Source organism: Vicia villosa, linkage group LG5 (genome assembly GCF_029867415.1).
Source record: "Vicia villosa cultivar HV-30 ecotype Madison, WI linkage group LG5, Vvil1.0, whole genome shotgun sequence".
NCBI lineage: Eukaryota > Viridiplantae > Streptophyta > Magnoliopsida > Fabales > Fabaceae > Vicia > Vicia villosa.
The window spans coordinates 131,517,154-131,534,673 of NC_081184.1; the positions used below are offsets into that span (position 1 = coordinate 131,517,154).

Here is a 17,520-nt window from a genome sequence, read left to right on the forward strand (position 1 = left end):
CGTAAAATTAATTTTTTAATAAAAATATTTACTTTTTCAAAAATCAAATTACATTATAAATAACAAAATAAAACAATCTCAAAAAAATTTCATACATATATTTCAAATATTTAAAATAATAAATACAAATCAAATTATTAAAACATTAACCACATATTTAATAATATAAATTATGAAATATAAATAATAATGTACATATTGAAATAAACGGGGCGGGTTCGGGTTCGGGTTTGGGGTGGGTACTAGTGTCCCCATTACCCGACCCATCCCCATGTTTTCTAATCGGGAAAAACCCAAACCCGAACCCAAACCCAAACCCAGTCAAAACGGGTTTTCCCCGTCAACTCCGGGGCGGGTTCGGGTGGGTACCCGTGGGTCTGAGTTTTATTGCCATGTCTACCAACAATCCACTAAAAGGAGTAGAGATTTGGGTAAAAAACCAAAAAAAAAAAAAAAAAAAACCACACAAAAACGTAGAAGTAACACATTAAGTTAGAGAGAGAACTTCTCTCTAAGAAACACGCGAGTTTTTTTAATAAACAACGTGAAAAAAGTTCTCTTTAAATTATACAAATATTCAAAAAGTACACTTTTTTTTAAAATTATGATCAAATAGAAAAAAAACAAAAAGTACATTTTTTTTTAAAACTATGATCAATTAGAAAAAAATCAAAAAGTACACTTTTTTTAAAACTATCATCAATTAGACAAAAAAATCAAAAAGTACACTTTTTTTTTTTTTTAAACTATGATCAATTAGATAGAAACCTTATTTCGTTGTTAACATCTTTGTTTGTCGGCTAAACTACTAAATTACTATATCAAACGCTCAAACTGAACAGAAACCTTGGATTAGAGTTTTACTCCAAAGTGGACCCCATTAGATAACGGTGTTTGAACTCTGAAGTTTGATTGGTCCTATCAAAATCCTATTAACGTTCCCTTCCACATTAAAACTTCTATCCATAGTTTTAAAAACCGGACCGGACCGGCCGGTCGGACCGGTCGAACCGGGAACCGGTCAGGTAACCGGTATGGTTCAATAGTTGGATCGGAAATGTCATTGAACCGGTGCGAACCGGTCAAAACCGGTGTAAACCGGGAAAACCGGAAAAATCGGTGGTTTTTCTAAACCGGCGGTTTAAATGCATTTTTTTATTTTTCTATTTTTTTTATTTTAAAAAATTAAAACGACGTCATTTTAATTATTTTAATGAAAAATTAAAATAAAAAATAAAATAAATAAAATAAAAATAAAAAATAAAAGAAATAAAATTAAAATTAAAATAAAAATATTACATATAGGGTTGGTTTTGTTATCGATGATTTTGCTCTTGAAGAAGGAGATCCCAACATTGAAACAATTTTTCCTTTCTTGAAATTAAATTTAGTAAACAATGAAATTATTTTGTTATAAATTATTCAATTATATTATATTGCGATTAAACTTGCAAAGTAATTTTGTACTATTTTATTATGTGTGATACCTATGTTTAAAATTTGAATTTAAATTTTGAACTTGTGATATGATATTTTAAAAAAATTTAAGTGCTAGTTATATTTTGTAGAGACTGAATCATCTGGTTCAACAGATTTTATATCTATATAATTTTGTTATAATGATCGGTCTATTCAACCGAGTTATCCGGTTTAACCCGGTTTAGTCATGCGGTTCGACCAGTGACCCAGTGGTTCGACCAATAAACCAGTGACCCAGTACCTTCACCTGTTTGATATCCGGTCCGGTTTTTAAAACACTGCTTCTATCATTCCCGCATCTCACAAACTCACTCAAAATGGCAACCCCATTTCCCTTCCTTCTACTCCTCCTCTTTCTTCAACGTTCCTCCTCCGCCGCCACAACCAACAATATCGGCGTCAACTACGGCACCATCGCCGACAACCTCCCACCACCCTCCACCGTCGCCTCATTCCTCAAAACCCAAACCACCATCAACCGTGTCAAACTCTTCGACGCAAACCCCGACATCCTCCGCGCCTTCGCCAACACAAACATCTCCGTCACCGTAACAGTCTCCAACAGCGACATCCCTTCCCTCACCAAACTACCCTCAGCCCATTCATGGATCACTACAAACATCCTCCCTTTCCACCCCAAAACCGCCTTCAACCGTATCGCCGTCGGAAACGAAATCCTCGAAACTTCAGATAAAAACCTCATATTCAAGTCGTTACACCTAACTCCCTCGGTATTCTATCTTCCTCAGAACCACCCAGCATTGGAAGCTTCCGCCGTGGCTACGACCGTGCTATCTTCGCTCCCATTCTGGACTTTCATCGTCAAACGAAATCTCCTTTCATGGTTAACCCGTATCCGTTCTTCGGTTTCTCTCCAAACAAACCCGAAACGTTGAACTATGCGCTCTTTAAGCCAAACGGTGGCGTTTTTGATAAAGCAACTGGAATAAACTATACGAATATGTTTGATGCTCAGATGGATGCGGTTTATTCGGCGATGAAGAAACTTGGATACGATGACGTGGAACTGGTTGTTGGTGAAACGGGTTGGCCTTCTTTGGGTGACCCGAACCAACCCGGTGTGAGTTTGGAGAATGCGGTTTCTTATAATGGGAATCTTATTAAACACGTTAATTCAGGGAAAGGGACTCCTTTGATGCCTAATAGAACGTTTGAAACTTATATTTTCTCGTTGTTTAATGAGAATCTTAAACCCACTGTTTCGGAGCGGAATTACGGGTTGTTTAAACCGGATCTTACACCGGTTTACGACGTTGGTGTTTTTACCCGACAACATCAACAGGTACTTGTTCATTTTTTTTCTTCCAATTATTTATTTGTTTAAAAGAATAAAAGAGAATCCTTGTGTGTGAGCGTTTAATTCGATGCATATCTACTGTTTTAGAATTAGATGTCTACGTGACAAATTTGAACACGACATGTTTTAAAAGCAGGTACAACTAAGTCTCTATTTTATTCACATTGGTTTTTCAAGAATATGCATGTTGGAGAGTTATTGGGGGCTATTTTGGTGATTTCGTTTTCATGTCGATATGGTGTCATGTCATGTCATCTCATCTTAGTTCTTACCATGCCACTTGGTAGCTTTTGGTTAAAATTTCAAATGCTATTATTATGATATTTGACTAAGGACACTTTCTAAATTCCTTCATTCATTAATATGTGTACGACGGTTTGAGAGGCACGTGTGAAAATTCTCTGAATCAGAAAATTCCAAAACACATACTCTAAACTGCATTAAAATAATTTGATGTGTTTCTTATTTTTTAGTACTGTTATTATATTTAGTGCGTGACAGTGTGAACTGAGGTTTATATTATAGTGTTCTAATATGTTGTTGTAATGTAACCACAGGCAATGGGGCCCGCGTCAGGGCCCGTGGCAATGAGTCCTGCGTCAGGGCCTGCGTCAATGGGGCCCGCATCTGGGCCCGTGGCAATGGGGCCTGCGGCAATGGGGCCGGCAGGGTCACCGGAATCGTCTGCTTCAAAGAAGTGGTGCGTGCCGAAGACTATCGCATCTGAAAAGGCGTTGCAAGCCAACATTGACTATGTTTGCAGCAATGGGATAGACTGTGGACCGATAAAGAATGGTGGGGCGTGCTTTAAGCCCGATTCTTTGAGGTCCCATGCAGCCTACGCCATGAACGCGTATTATCAGAAGTCGGGTCGCCACAATTCGGACTGTGATTTTGGCAACACCGGAGTCGTTACTGACAAAGACCCTAGTAAGTTTGCTTCATATTTTTCTGGACAAATTTTACACCATCAACCAAATTTAAATTGATTGTTTGGAAGGGGAAACTAATGATGAGAATATTGGTGCTTTGTGGCAGGTTATGGGACGTGTAAGTATTCTTCTGCAGCTACAGGATCAGCGCAAAACGTTAAAAAGCCTGATACAGGTGGTGGTGGCTCACTCAAATCTGCTACTTCAAGCCTTAGATCATATGACTTCTTATCGCATCTTCACTTTCTTATTTGTCTATGTTTATGTTTTCTCTAAATTATTTATATAATGTTTATGTTCCTAGTTAAGATTATGGTTAACATATGCGATTTGGAAGTACGTGTTTTTTTTTTGTTTCCTCTCGCATCATTTTAACTTCATAGGAAGTGTATTTGTAAACTAACTAGCAAAATAGCCATGAGGAAGATTGATTTGCACTTGATATATTAAGTGGATATTATAAAATAGAAACAACTCGAGTACTTGTCAAATATTAATATTGATACAATATTTTTATAAAACATTTGTCTATTATATGTATAAATCTATGAAAATATAGTCTGATGTTTGTGGAGGATTTGTTTATTTATCCAAAAAAAAAAAATTGTCACCTTTATTGGTGCTAAGAAATATATGTGAGTGTGAGTCTTAAGTTTAGAAAAATGTTTACCTGAGTTGGACTATCTATTAGTTAGATTTTATGCTAAAGGTTTAGGGTTTGGAGACCCCTAGAACCTTCTTGGACACATTTGTCGGTGGATCTTATGAATCCCTTGATCTAATAGTCTATCAAATTTGATTGACACGAGTCTAATGCACCTATAAGGCGTGTCCATTATAGTCTATGTTATTTTATTAGACATGGGTCACTCGATTCCATGTAGGTTAGGCTTTGGCCCAGTCAGGAACAAATGTCTTTAAAGTCTTAGTTGGTTGGATTAGGTTATGGCTTATCTTCAATCTTATAATAAGGTTGCACCAAACTAACAGATGTAGACATGAACCTTATAAGTTGAATATAATTGTCAACAATTTTCATGTTTGGTTAGAGATCGAGTGATATTTGAGTCGCAGACTCAGGTCTTTGTCTTGTCAAGAGACTCACCAAAGGTGTTTTTAAGCTTGTATGATAGGTGTTGTGTGTTCTTAACTCTTTAGAGTTTGTAGGGGTTTGAGTGTTATCTCTTTCCATTATTCTTGTTCACGTTTCTTGCTAGTATGATGTAGACTTGTCCTAAAATTTGTGTTTTCTCTCTCAACCAAGTTTCCCCAACTCTAAGTTTAGATGGTCTAGGGTGGGGCGTGTATTAATTGTCTTGCAAAAGTTGAGGTGCAATGATGATTTCTACGGGAATCAGATTTAATTTTTTTAATGATGTGTCAATGATTTATTTGTATGTTAACGATTTTTTGAACCCTCAGTCTCCCGGTCATTGGATCGATAAGCTTTTGACATTTTTGGGTTAGTTAGGAATATGTACTAAAAAAAGAGATTATTCCTTTGACATTATCTTTTCTTCCATTTTCGTTATCTCTAAGATTTATTGAATTTTCTTATTGAGAGTTTTGTTTCTCAGTGAGTCTATTTGTTCTTGTTGTTTAGAGAACTCTGCGACTCTATGTGCTTAACAAATATAATATATTTTAATGATGATAAAAGGAATCCTAGTAAAACTATCATGAGCATCTTCAAGGAAAAAATAGATTGAAGAAAATAAAAAAGAAAGAAGGTTCAGATGTTTTGTGCAAGAGAATCATTTGCTAACATCGACATCGAAAAGAACTGAAGATGTGAAAGCTCGTTTGATCTCGCGCTTAAGTGTTTTAGTCTTTCTGATCAATTATAAGTAAAATGGGCAATAGTAAGTCTTAGAGTACTGAGGCAGTGCACACACTCACTTAAAATGATTTTCCAAACTTCATCTTTTGTCAAAACCTTCTTACAATTGGTTTTGGCCAATGTCTAATCGGTTATGGATGTTGCTTAATCGTATATTCAGCGTGACTTTCGCCTATGTCTGATTATGGATCATATATAATCGATTATGGGGCGAAAACTGTTCTATAACTGATTAAGAAAGTTACTTAATTTATCAGGGAACCATTCTAGAAAATCTTTCCTTTTTTTACTATGCTAATTAATCAAGACGATTGTCTAACTGATTAGAAAGCGAATCCGGCCCAAAAATATTTCCTTCAAGAACTCTATCCGTTCCAGAACTAGTAAGAAGAGCATATGCTGCCAAGTCGTCATACCCATATCTTTTTGGTGGCTTCATTAGATGGTGTTCTTTGTCACATACAAATGCATAATCTTGTACTCCATCTAAAACTTCAGGTTTGAAGTCAATTTCAATATCCACTACGCCAAATTTGGCTTTTAGCAGCACACCTACGAAAGCGCTTTTGCGCAAAAGCGCTTTCGTAGGTTTGGCTAAAAACAAAATTAAAAATCACCTTAGAAAAGCGCTCTTAAAGGGGGGTAATGAAAGCGCTTTTTAAAAGCGCTCTTATAGGGTGTGTTATGAAAGCGTTTTTAAAAAAGCGCTCTTATAGGTAGGGTTATGAAAGCGCTTTTGAAAGCGCTCTTATAGGGGGGTGTTACGAAAGCGCTTTTGGTATTAAAGAGCTGGTATAGGTGGTGTATGAAAGCGCTTTTGAAAAGCGGTCTGGTAGCCCTGTTTAAAATTTATATTTCATAAAACTAAAACACGCTATTTTTCAAAAACACAAAAACTCCCTCCATACATCTTCATCTTCTTCCTCGCTCTCAGTTTCTTCTTCCTCGCTCTCACTCCCTCCGTCGTCGTCGTCTCACTGCCTCCGTCCCTCCGACGTCGTCTCACTCTCACTCCCAAACCAACTAGCCGCCGCCGCTGCTACGCCGTTTTGTGCTTCTGCTTACACAGAATTGGGATTTTAGGGTTTACTTGGTCAAAATCAAAATCTTCTTGAATCTAGTGTTCAGGTAAAGTCTTCCCACTGTTTTAGTTTTCATTTCATTCATACTTTTCCCACTGTTTTAGTTTTGTGCTACTCTTATGGATTGGTTGACAGCATATTGAGTTTTCCCACTGTTTTAGATTTCATTTCATTCATACTGAGTTTTAATCCACCATATTGTTTCTATAATTTTCCTAAGTTTTCTGATATTAGTAAAAGGAAAAACAATGTGTTGATCTTGATTTCATGGCTTACATAGATACTTCTATATATTTATTGAACTAGTAAGAAACGCATACAAATGTGTTTGTCGATTTTGATTTCATACTGTAGGGTCATTTATAACTGAAATATAAAGTTCCATTTGTAAAAGAAAGAAAGAACATTACAAAATATGTTCCATTTATAAAGTTCCATGTTCGATTTTGGATTGAACATGAATCTGATTTGAACATCACGTGTGTTGATATTAGAAAATGTAACATTGCAATATGTTTTTGTGAACTGTACTTCCAAAATATGCAGTTAAATTAGTTGAAAATTTAGAATTTGAATCCTTTTTTCTCTTGCTGGAAGCCGCAAATGCTTATGCAATACTTGTATACGCAAGGATGGAATTGATTAAAACAAAATGAGCATTTATCTTTCATGACTTGGTTGAATTTTTGGGTTTTTGTTACCCAGTAATCCTATGGATAAAAGTGAAGAAAATCAAGCCACGTCAAAATCGACTAAGCTATTGATAATAGAATAAAATCAAGAATTTCCTTCGTCCTTTTCAGCCACACCACCAAAATTTGCGAAATATGGCATTCATTATGCCTCAGATTTTTTAAATTGAATGTTTCTGTTATTTCCACATTTTCGGAATGTAAATCACGATTTAGTTGATGCCCATTTTATATTTGGTTGTGTTGATAATTGGTGAGTACTGTAGCATGTTCGTGCGATTTTGGCTCGACCTTTCGAGCATTCCATGTGTAAATTCGATGTTGTCCCGTATTTTGTTTTGCTCATACAATGTGACTTAATTTCAACTTAATGCATACTTGACTTCTCTACTGTCATATTAATATGTTCATGAAGCTTTTATTTTGATCATATTTATGTTGACCATTGACATTGTTTTAACACCTAAAGCCTTTAATGCTAGTGTGATGGTATCGTATTTGCTCGCTTTTGCGACAACTTTTTGTGTGCTTTCTCGTTAGACATTAATGCTGCCCTGTTATGAAAATACATGCTAAATTTTTGTTTTCTCATGAGATATAATTGCTCCACCTTGATTTCTCCATTTGTATGACTCGACTATGATTTGTGGTCGTTTTCACGACGATGTTTTGACATGCGTAGTTGCTGGCCCGGTTTCTAAGTAGGTGTTAAACTTTGATTTACCTTGCGGTACTATGTATCTAGATTAGCGATAACATCTGGGTGATGATTAGTTTGGTTTCAGATCATTTTCTTAGCCATGTTATGTCGTTCATTTTGTTCCCGTAGTGCTGTCCCATTTGGATTCATTGCTTCCACCCATATTCAACCTTAAACCCCCTGATCACTATTTCTCTTATTTGTATATGGTCTGTCTAATTTATGTCTAATTATTTATGTTTAATGATTTTCCAACTCTTGTATAAAAGAGGCTCGTAATCAATTATACATATTCGCAGGATGTATATAAGGCTAATTGTTCTAAATTTTATTTTTCAGGGGATATTAAAGATTTTTTAAAAGAACATCACTAGAGACATCATATTAGCTTACGGTGTGTGGTTCCAGAAGTTTCTGAATTTCTCTAAAGGTAATTAGTTATTCTTTTGCTATAGTTTCTCTAAAGGTAATTAGTTATTCTTTTGCTATAGTTTTTGAATCTCTTTCGTCAAAGTAATTAGTTGTGATTTGAATGAACTGCTATGATGGATCATTTGCACTTTAATTAGTTGCTTACTTCTCTACTTATGAATGATCTGTAATTAGTGGTTGTGTCGAGGACTGAATACTAATAGTTGATTTTTAGATTATATTAAGTAATACTCATTATTCCGACATGTGGAATATTCTTGATGTCAATTTTGTTAATCGTTAAGTGATGGACTTACTAACTTTGTGAATTGAATTCGCTATAGGGGTTACTTGTGAAGAGTGAAAGTTTGATCGTTTTTGTTTAGCTTAATTAAGACATGGATAAGACATGAATGAATTCAAACCGATTGTCGAAAGAGTACGAGAAAGGGGTATGGGAATTCGTTAAGTTTGCGGTTGCGCACGCCAAAGACCCGATTTGAATGGCGTGTCCTTGCATGGGTTGCTGTTATGGGGGTAAGGTTGACGGGAATCAGTTGGCATCGCATTTACTACGGTTTGAAATTGATAGAAGTTATACAGTTTGGAGTTTGCATGGTGAGAAAAGTAACGGGAATGTTGAGTCGAGGTGTAATACGAATCTGAATCTAAAACTGCATGATTTTATTTTACCTAAGTTATATAATTTTTAGGCATCTGCTCGGGGATCACAACAAGTGACGCAGCAAGTTCGTAGCGTACCACCCAAGGGTCCTCCGAAGCCAGCGGCAAAAAAAGGTGGTGCTTTTGTGCCTCGATACCGGACGACGCTCGAAACACTTGTTGATATGTCCGATTTGAAGGATGGTGCTTTTCGTGAAATCAATATGGATGAAGGTATCTTTGGTATTGAATTCTTGTCAAATATTGCACTAGATGACTTGCAAGAGATTTTTACGCATGAACAACTAGGCGTCGGTAATATTCACTCATACATCCGGTAATATTCACTCATCTGAAATATTATTTAATTAGTCGAACAATTTATTTACACATTTCAATGAATAATCTAATGTTTATTATGTTTTTATTTAAGGTTGTTGTATGACAAAGTGTTGCGCGGGACTGCATTGTCAAACAGATTCCGTTTCGTGTCTTCCGCCCATTGCAGCGGAATGACAATTGCTACGGAACCGGAATCAGTTAGACAACACTTAGTCGATAGATTCCTGTCCACCGGCAATACAGAAAGTCTGTTTCTTTGGGCGTATAATACCCGACTAGTAGGGTTAGTTTCTCATTATTGGTTCATCTAATCTTTGTTTCTTTTGCGTAGCAAAATTTTCATATAAACTATTGTTTTAATTTATAGAGCACACTGGTTGTTGCTTGCTATCAACCCTATAAGAAAAGTGGTATATTTTCTGAATTCGGTAGATGGTGAGTGGACCAATTATCCGGCTATGAAGTCAATGATTGATACGTAAGTGGGATCACTCTAAATATTCGTGTATATTTATATATTTAATTATTTGTGAGATTGATCTAAATATATGTTTTTATATTTTTGTTAGATCAATACAAGTGTTCCAAAGTCAAAGAGACGCACAGGTATCTCGGACTAAATCAAACAACATTACTTGGATCAAAGTGGAGGTACATTAATTTTCACAATTTTGCTTATAATATTTATGCTACTTGATAAAACAAGACAACTATAAAATCTTATTTGTTTTCCTATGTAGTGTCTGATACAGCGAAACAGTTCAGATTGCGGATACTATGTTTTGAGGTTTATGAAAGAAATCATTCAAACGAATCAATTAGAGATTCCAATCACGGTATGGATTTATAACTTAAGATAATTTCTTATAAGTTATTACATTTAACTAAATCATTCATATTATGTTTTTGTTATGTAGTACTTTGATGACTTCTATGATGTTTCTTACACGAGACTTAAGTTGGAAGAAATCAAAGAGGAATTGTGTCAATTTTATATTCAGCAACTATTCATATAGGTATGAATACATTATTGTGTGAACAGTTTTATGAATACATTATTTTGATAATGACTTTGTGTTTGAGTTTCTTTGGTGGATGTTGGTTCATTTTGCTTAATATTAGTTGACGATGATGACGTTGTTATATGAATCATGTTTGTTTTTGTTGTTGTTAAGTGGTGCTGATAGTTTGATTTAAAACTGGATTGATGACACATTACACTGGTGGATTGAGTTGCAAATCACATGAAATTGTTGCTAATAATACTGTTGATGTTACTGAATGACAATTTGTTTTCTTGGAAATTTTGAAGTATAAATGTTGGAGCCTTTAATTGACCCAGTTGTTTTGTTCATACTTTGCAGGACCAGGCTGGGAAACAATCAAACTTTTGAAGTATAATATTATAGTCTAGGTGGTTACTAACTTTGTTCATACTGTTGCCAATATTTGAAGTATAATATTGTTGATGTTACTGATTTAGTTTGTTTGACATTAGTGCGCTTTTGTGAATTGAACTATAATGATGTATATATATAATTTTAGATATTTTAATGGTATTATATTAGTATATATATATTGTCCTACATATGGTTGAAAATATTTCACAGGTCGAAAATATATCACAGGTCGAAAATATTACAGGTTGAAAATATATTACAGGTCGAAAATATATTATAGGTTGAAAATATATTACAGGTCGAAAATATATTACAGGTTGAAAATAAATATAAATTACAGGTCAAACTGGGAGGCTTAAATTACAGGTTGCACTTTAAAATACTGCATTTAGCTACGGCAGCGCTTTTAAAAAAACGCTCTTAAAGGGGCACCTACTAAAGTGCTTTATAACTAAAAGCGCTGCCTAAGATTAAAAAAAAGCATAAAAAATAAAAAAAGCGCAACCTACGAAAGCGCTTCTGGAAAAAGCGCTCTTATAGGGGAGGCTACGAGAGCGCTTTTCTGGAAAAAGCGCTGCTATAGGGTTGGCTACGAGAGCGCTTTTCTGGAAAAAGCGCTGCTATAGTGGGGGCTACGAGAGCGCTTTTCTGGAAAAAGCGCTGCTATAGGGGGATACGAGAGCGCTTTTCTGGAAAAAGCGCTGCTATAGGAGGGGCTACGATAGCGCTTTTGGAGTTTCAAAAGCGCTCTCGTAGCCTACGGCAGCGCTAGCTTTGGCAGCGCTTTTAAGCGCTCTTAAAGCCCAAAAAAAGCGCTTTTAAAGCCCTTAAACGTTGTAGTGATCACAGTCTGGTTATTTTTGTGCTTTAGGCTCTACATGCATATTGTTCATTAGTGGTGGATCAACATCCACCTGAATCACCTATTTCCTGGAAGTTTCTCCTTTAGATGTTGACACATTTATTGCAACTCACTATTTCAACATTAACTGTTCATCAAAAACAAAATCTCTGGTGATTATCACAAAACTACAAAAATTATCTTTCACCATATTTGGATTAAGCATTTCACCACAGTTGATGGTCTGTGGTAACGAAGGGTGTGATAGAAAGTGGGTTACTTTTCACCACGGGCTATTTGTCGGGGTAAAAAATCTGAATTGTGTTAGACGAAGGCAAATTATCTAAAGGGGGTGAATAGATCCCCAATTAAAAAAATACTTGGTGAAGATACAGTTTTAAAACTGTTGTTATGGATAGCGGAAAAACGCCCTGATCAATTCGTCTAATATGAAGTGTTATCAGAAAACTCGGATATGAGTTAAAACCACTAAGACTTGCAATGATAATGAAAAGAAATTGAATCAGTATATTTCAATAATAAACACAATATGTTTGAATTTAAACACGCAAGTATTCTATTTCCAATGAAATGATTAATCAAAATCTGAGTGAAGCAATTTATCGAACTTTTGGTGGGCAGACAATTTTGATCAAAAATTTCTTATGGTTTTATTGATTTGAAATTCAATTACAATCCCAAGGATTGTAATCCACTCATCAAAATTTTTTTGATATGATAAAGAATTTACCTAGTCGTATCGATTGCATAATTTCTGAATTTATCAATTTGCTATTGAAAGTTAATGAGATATATATATATATATATATATAGAAAGAGAGAGAGAGAGAGAGAGAGAGAGAGAGAGAGAGAGAGAGAGAGAGAGAGAGAGAGAGAGAGAGAGAGAGAGAGACACAAGGACTTGTTTAGGCAGTTCACTAATTGTCCACGCTATGGCTACGTCTGCCCCCAATTCCAAACGAAAGTGAGATAATCAATCTTACTTTGCAAAATCTAATTACAAGAGAAATGTAGCAATCCAATCCTACAAACCCTATGTTTGATGTTGATTCTATTTCTTTCTATTCACTTGATCTTGAGCTTGATTAAGTCACCCAACAATATCAATTTGATCCTCCGGTTACCGTTACTCGTTTGTCCGAACCATCATTCTTCAAACCTTTCACTCGGATGAATCCAAATTGTGAATTGTTGAAACCTCGATAATACCAATTGATCATCCGGTCACCGTTACTCCTTCAACAGAACCACCTTCTGTGAAGTTTTCACTCGGCTGAATCCAATTGCGAATTATTGTGACATAAGGCTTCCAAACGATCATCCAGTTAGCACTCCTCCTTTGATAGAACCACTTTTTTTGAAGCTTTCACTCTGAATCCAAATTGTGAAGTTTTGTGCAAAATCCCCAAATCAACACCTTGGTCTTTGAGGACAAACCCTAACTGGTTTTCCTAATGAAATCCCTAAAGATTCTCAACCCAAATTATAATTCAACAACCTAAATTGGACATTATCAACCAAATCTAGATGGCATCCAAACAAAGAATGATTATGTGTAATTTGTTTATGTGTATGCATAGATGTGAGGTTGAACATGAAGAGAACTCTTTGTATGTTTATGGTTTCATCACCTTGAAATGATGCATGTATGCAATATTTATTGAAGGTAGAGAAAAACACAAGAAAGGGGGGTTGAATTGGGTTTTCTAAAAACTTTTCTTCTTAGAAAAACTATTCACAATAATTCATGAGATAGTTAAGAGGGAGAAGAAAAGAACATGTTCGGTTATACAAGTTCACCTTAGAAACAGTTAATCTTGTCCACCAGCCAAGGTGATTTCGCCTTAGAAAAGGACTTAATCCACTAATTTTGAAAGATTACAAACAACCTATAAGAGTCTAGAAGAAAGACACCTTAGCCCTCTCAAGTATACAGACTAACAACCTAGTCACATGAGGAATACAAATATCAACAGATTTACAAATATATTTGTTTGCAAGATAATGCTTCTTAATAAGCGGATTGAAACTAAAACTTTAAGAACAAATGATAACACAATCTAACGAGCGACAACTCTTGTGTTCTAGAGATTCTTAGAAACTAGATTTATCACAATGGAGTATTTAGTACAATATCTCTAAGATATTTCTTTGTCTTTTTCTCTTTTAAATTTATTTGCTGAGATTGAAAATATAGCTTGAGTAGCGTTGTTAATCGGCAGCTTCTTCAAATGAGAGTGTCTCTTATATATAGTCCCATGAAAATATGATCGCTGAGAGAGGACAAGACGTAGTTTTCCTTGATGTAACGGCTCCTAAAGATCGTGGGGGACAAAGAGCACACCAAAAGTTGGGTTTGTACAATACGTTCCTGCAATAGTGGAAAAGGTGATGCATTGTTGTACCATATTGCTTCTATTGCAAGTTTTTCTGATTATTCTTCTTTTGAGATGTACTTCTGGTCTGAAGTAGATAAATCATGGAAGAGATCTGGTAACATAGACGATCCAAGAGAGTTGAGTCTTCATAGTCAGAATGAAGTCTTCAGAGTTGAAAGCAACAGCCAATTTGAACGATGCATTATTGATTTCTGAGTTGGAAGCAAAAGCTAATCTGAGCCTTAAAATCTTGACTTCTGGTATGATAGAATATCTTAGCTTAAGATACATTTGTAGATTCTTTATTTGATGAGCCATTCGACATTCTTCAGAATTGCTGATGTCACTTCAGAATTGAGATGAATAGTTCTTCTAATGTGTGTTGAAGCTATTTTTAATGATTTTCTAGACAACAATCCTTAATCAATAAAAATAGTAAATCTGTACACTTAAGAAACTATTAGAGTGCAAAATTATTACATTGAAAATATATGTGATGTTATCAACAAAACTTAAAGATTGAATGCATTATCAAATCTTGTTCTAACATTTATATGTACGCAAATTTGAGGCAAAAGGGGAAATTAGAAGTTTAGAAAAGAATGCAAAATTTCAAAAAAAAACATTCACACATGTGTAAACACATGTAAGTCATGTGTTGACTCATTTTGACACATGTATGTCATGAGTCGGCTCATAGCATTAAATTTTCTACTATGTGTCGACCTGAAGAGCGTTATGAGTCGACTCATGCAAACAGAACTTACAAGCTTTAAAAAACAAGTACATGTGTCGACTCATAAGTCATATGTATCGACTCATAGAAGAAAAATTTCTTCTATGTGTCGATACATGCAAACAGAAACTATAGTATGTGTCGACACATGCAAACAGAGCCTACTGGCTTTAATAATGATCGACATGTGTCAACTCATAGCACGTATGTGTCAACACATAAGCGTGTTTTTCACACAAAACATGATTTTTGATGGATAAAACCTTTTCTAAATGCATTCTAAGTTCCCTAATACTAAGATGCACATTAAGACTCAGAGATACCGTCCAATATACATAAATGCTAAAGTTGTCCTAGTGTTTTGACATCATGCAAAACATCTCTAATGGGAAAGTGCACTCACAAATAGTGCGTCATTATTTACTATGGTTGGATTAAGAAATAGTAGTGAAAAGTGGAAAGGTCACAGGTTCGATACCCAACAACACTATTTTGGCATTTTTAAAAGGTGCACTTTTCCACCACGGTTGTTACATATAACTGTGGTGAAATATTTTGTTTTAATTTAAATATATAACTTTTTATTTTACATAAATCTCATTATTATAACATATATTTTTGTGAATTAAAAGAGATATGTAGAACAGAATAACAGTTTATTTGTGAATCAAAACTATTTTGGACCGGCCTAAGGCTCAATCCATCTCAAATCCACTCTACTCAATCCAAAATATAAAAATATTTCACATGCGATGAGAAGCTACACAATCTCTGATCTCCGATTTGGCTATAACCATCTTGAATCTTGAACTAACTTGGGCGTTGGAGTGCTAGCCATGAAGGACCATCTGGAGCCACCATAACGAAGATCAGCGTTTTCCACGAAAATCATGTTTGCTTCACGAACAACATTGAGCAAACTTATAAGATTCAGATTTAGATTCTTGTGGTTCTGGGGCTCATGTATCTCTGCCCTCTTCTTCCTTTTCCCGATGGAGGCGAGGGGCCTTTTCATGCATCTATGCCTCTATCTTCCTGTAAACTACAGAGTTCACCTATTCAGGCACCCGGGACAACAGAGGTGCCCGAGTCACCTGAGCTACCTCATACACTAGAGGCACCTGAGGCATCCCAGGTCCAAGAGACAGAGGCAACACCTGAGGCATTCCAAGCCCAGAAGGAACCCCAGGGGTTTGGAGGAGGCCCGTCAGACTTATCATCGTTGCCTCTTTACCCTGACCATGTTGCCAGACATATCTGGAACGGAGAGATAAATTTTAGTTGGATTCATTCTTTTTAACCTATGTTTATTGTAATATTAAATTATGTTTACTATATTCATTCTTATTAAATTATGTATGCAGGAACGTGATCCGCTAAAAATCATCAATCATGGGCGGAAGATTACTGGCCTGCCTCAGCCTAATGAGTTATGGTTTTAGGAAGTTTTACAACTAATTGGGATGCGAGACTTGTGTAAGACCGATATGTTACAGTTAACCATGATATGCTTAATACGTTTGTAGAGATATGGCACACGGAGACGTTATCATTTCACCTATCACATGGTGAGATGTCTATCACACTAGACAATGTCGTGTGTCTGCTGCATTTTATGGTTAGAAGGAGATTTTAGATCGTGGGAAGATTAACAAAGACGAGGGGCTGGAGTTGATGGTAGAATGTCTAGGAGTTAACCCAGAGGCTGCCTTGCAGGAGTTTGATTTCATCTGAGGGGCTCATGCTAGGTTTAGCTTTTTGACAAAGATGTTTACTGATGAGCTACTTAGAGCACAGTAGGCTAGTGGTGATTATAAGCAGGTAGTGCAGCATAGAGCGTACGCTATGAGAGCATACATGTTGTATTTGGCTGGCATTGTCATTTTTATGAACAAGAGTATCACTTACGTGAATGTCATATGTCTGCGGTACTTCAAGGACTTTGAGCAGATTCATGAGTACAACTGGGGACCGTTTGTTTGATTTATTTGCACTCTTAAGTTATCTGAAGGTTGTATGTCAAAGACGAAGCAGGTGACAGGCACTATCACACTTTTAACAGTAACACTTCTTGATCTTTTAATAACACTTCTTGATCTTTTAGTGCTTGTGTTTCATTAACTTATTGTAACAGTAACAAATTTTCTCCAAAGATGCATCTCCAAAAATTAAAAATTACTTTTAAAATTACATAAAATAATTTTCAGGTACTAAGGGTGTGTTAAGAAATCTTCTAAATAATAGTGTGATTTCTTTGATGAATACTAATAATAATTTTCTGATTAAAGTGACTAGTTTGTTGCATACTAGTAATAATTTTCTTAGAAGTGACTTGAGGGAGTATGAAATTTAAATAAATATCTAATTGAAAGCCAAGATATTGTAATTAAGGAAAAAGTGAAATATGTGGAAGAAAAAAAACATTTTATGTAATTTACTTTTTAAAAACAAACTCATCAAGAAAGTATTTTAATTTCCCATTTTTAACATTAAAATTACCAAACAGATTATTTTAAGTTTTTATTCTTAAACATAGTTTTTATATTTAAAACTAACTTGCAAAAGAGTATTTAAAAAATCAAAATCTTATCAAGCATGCCCTAAATCCTTGATATTTGAAGACTTTTTTTTTTGTACTCGTGAAAACATTCATACACAAGGGGACAAACAAGGAACTTAAATTGA

The 17,520-nt window shown here is 35.3% G+C and overlaps 1 pseudogene; it reads left to right on the plus strand.

Moving 5' to 3' along the window:
- Nucleotides 1-1,776: 1,776 nt before the first annotated feature.
- On the plus strand, nt 1,777-4,228 carry LOC131602516 (glucan endo-1,3-beta-glucosidase-like; annotated as a pseudogene).
- The last annotated feature ends 13,292 nt before the right edge of the window (nt 4,229-17,520 follow it).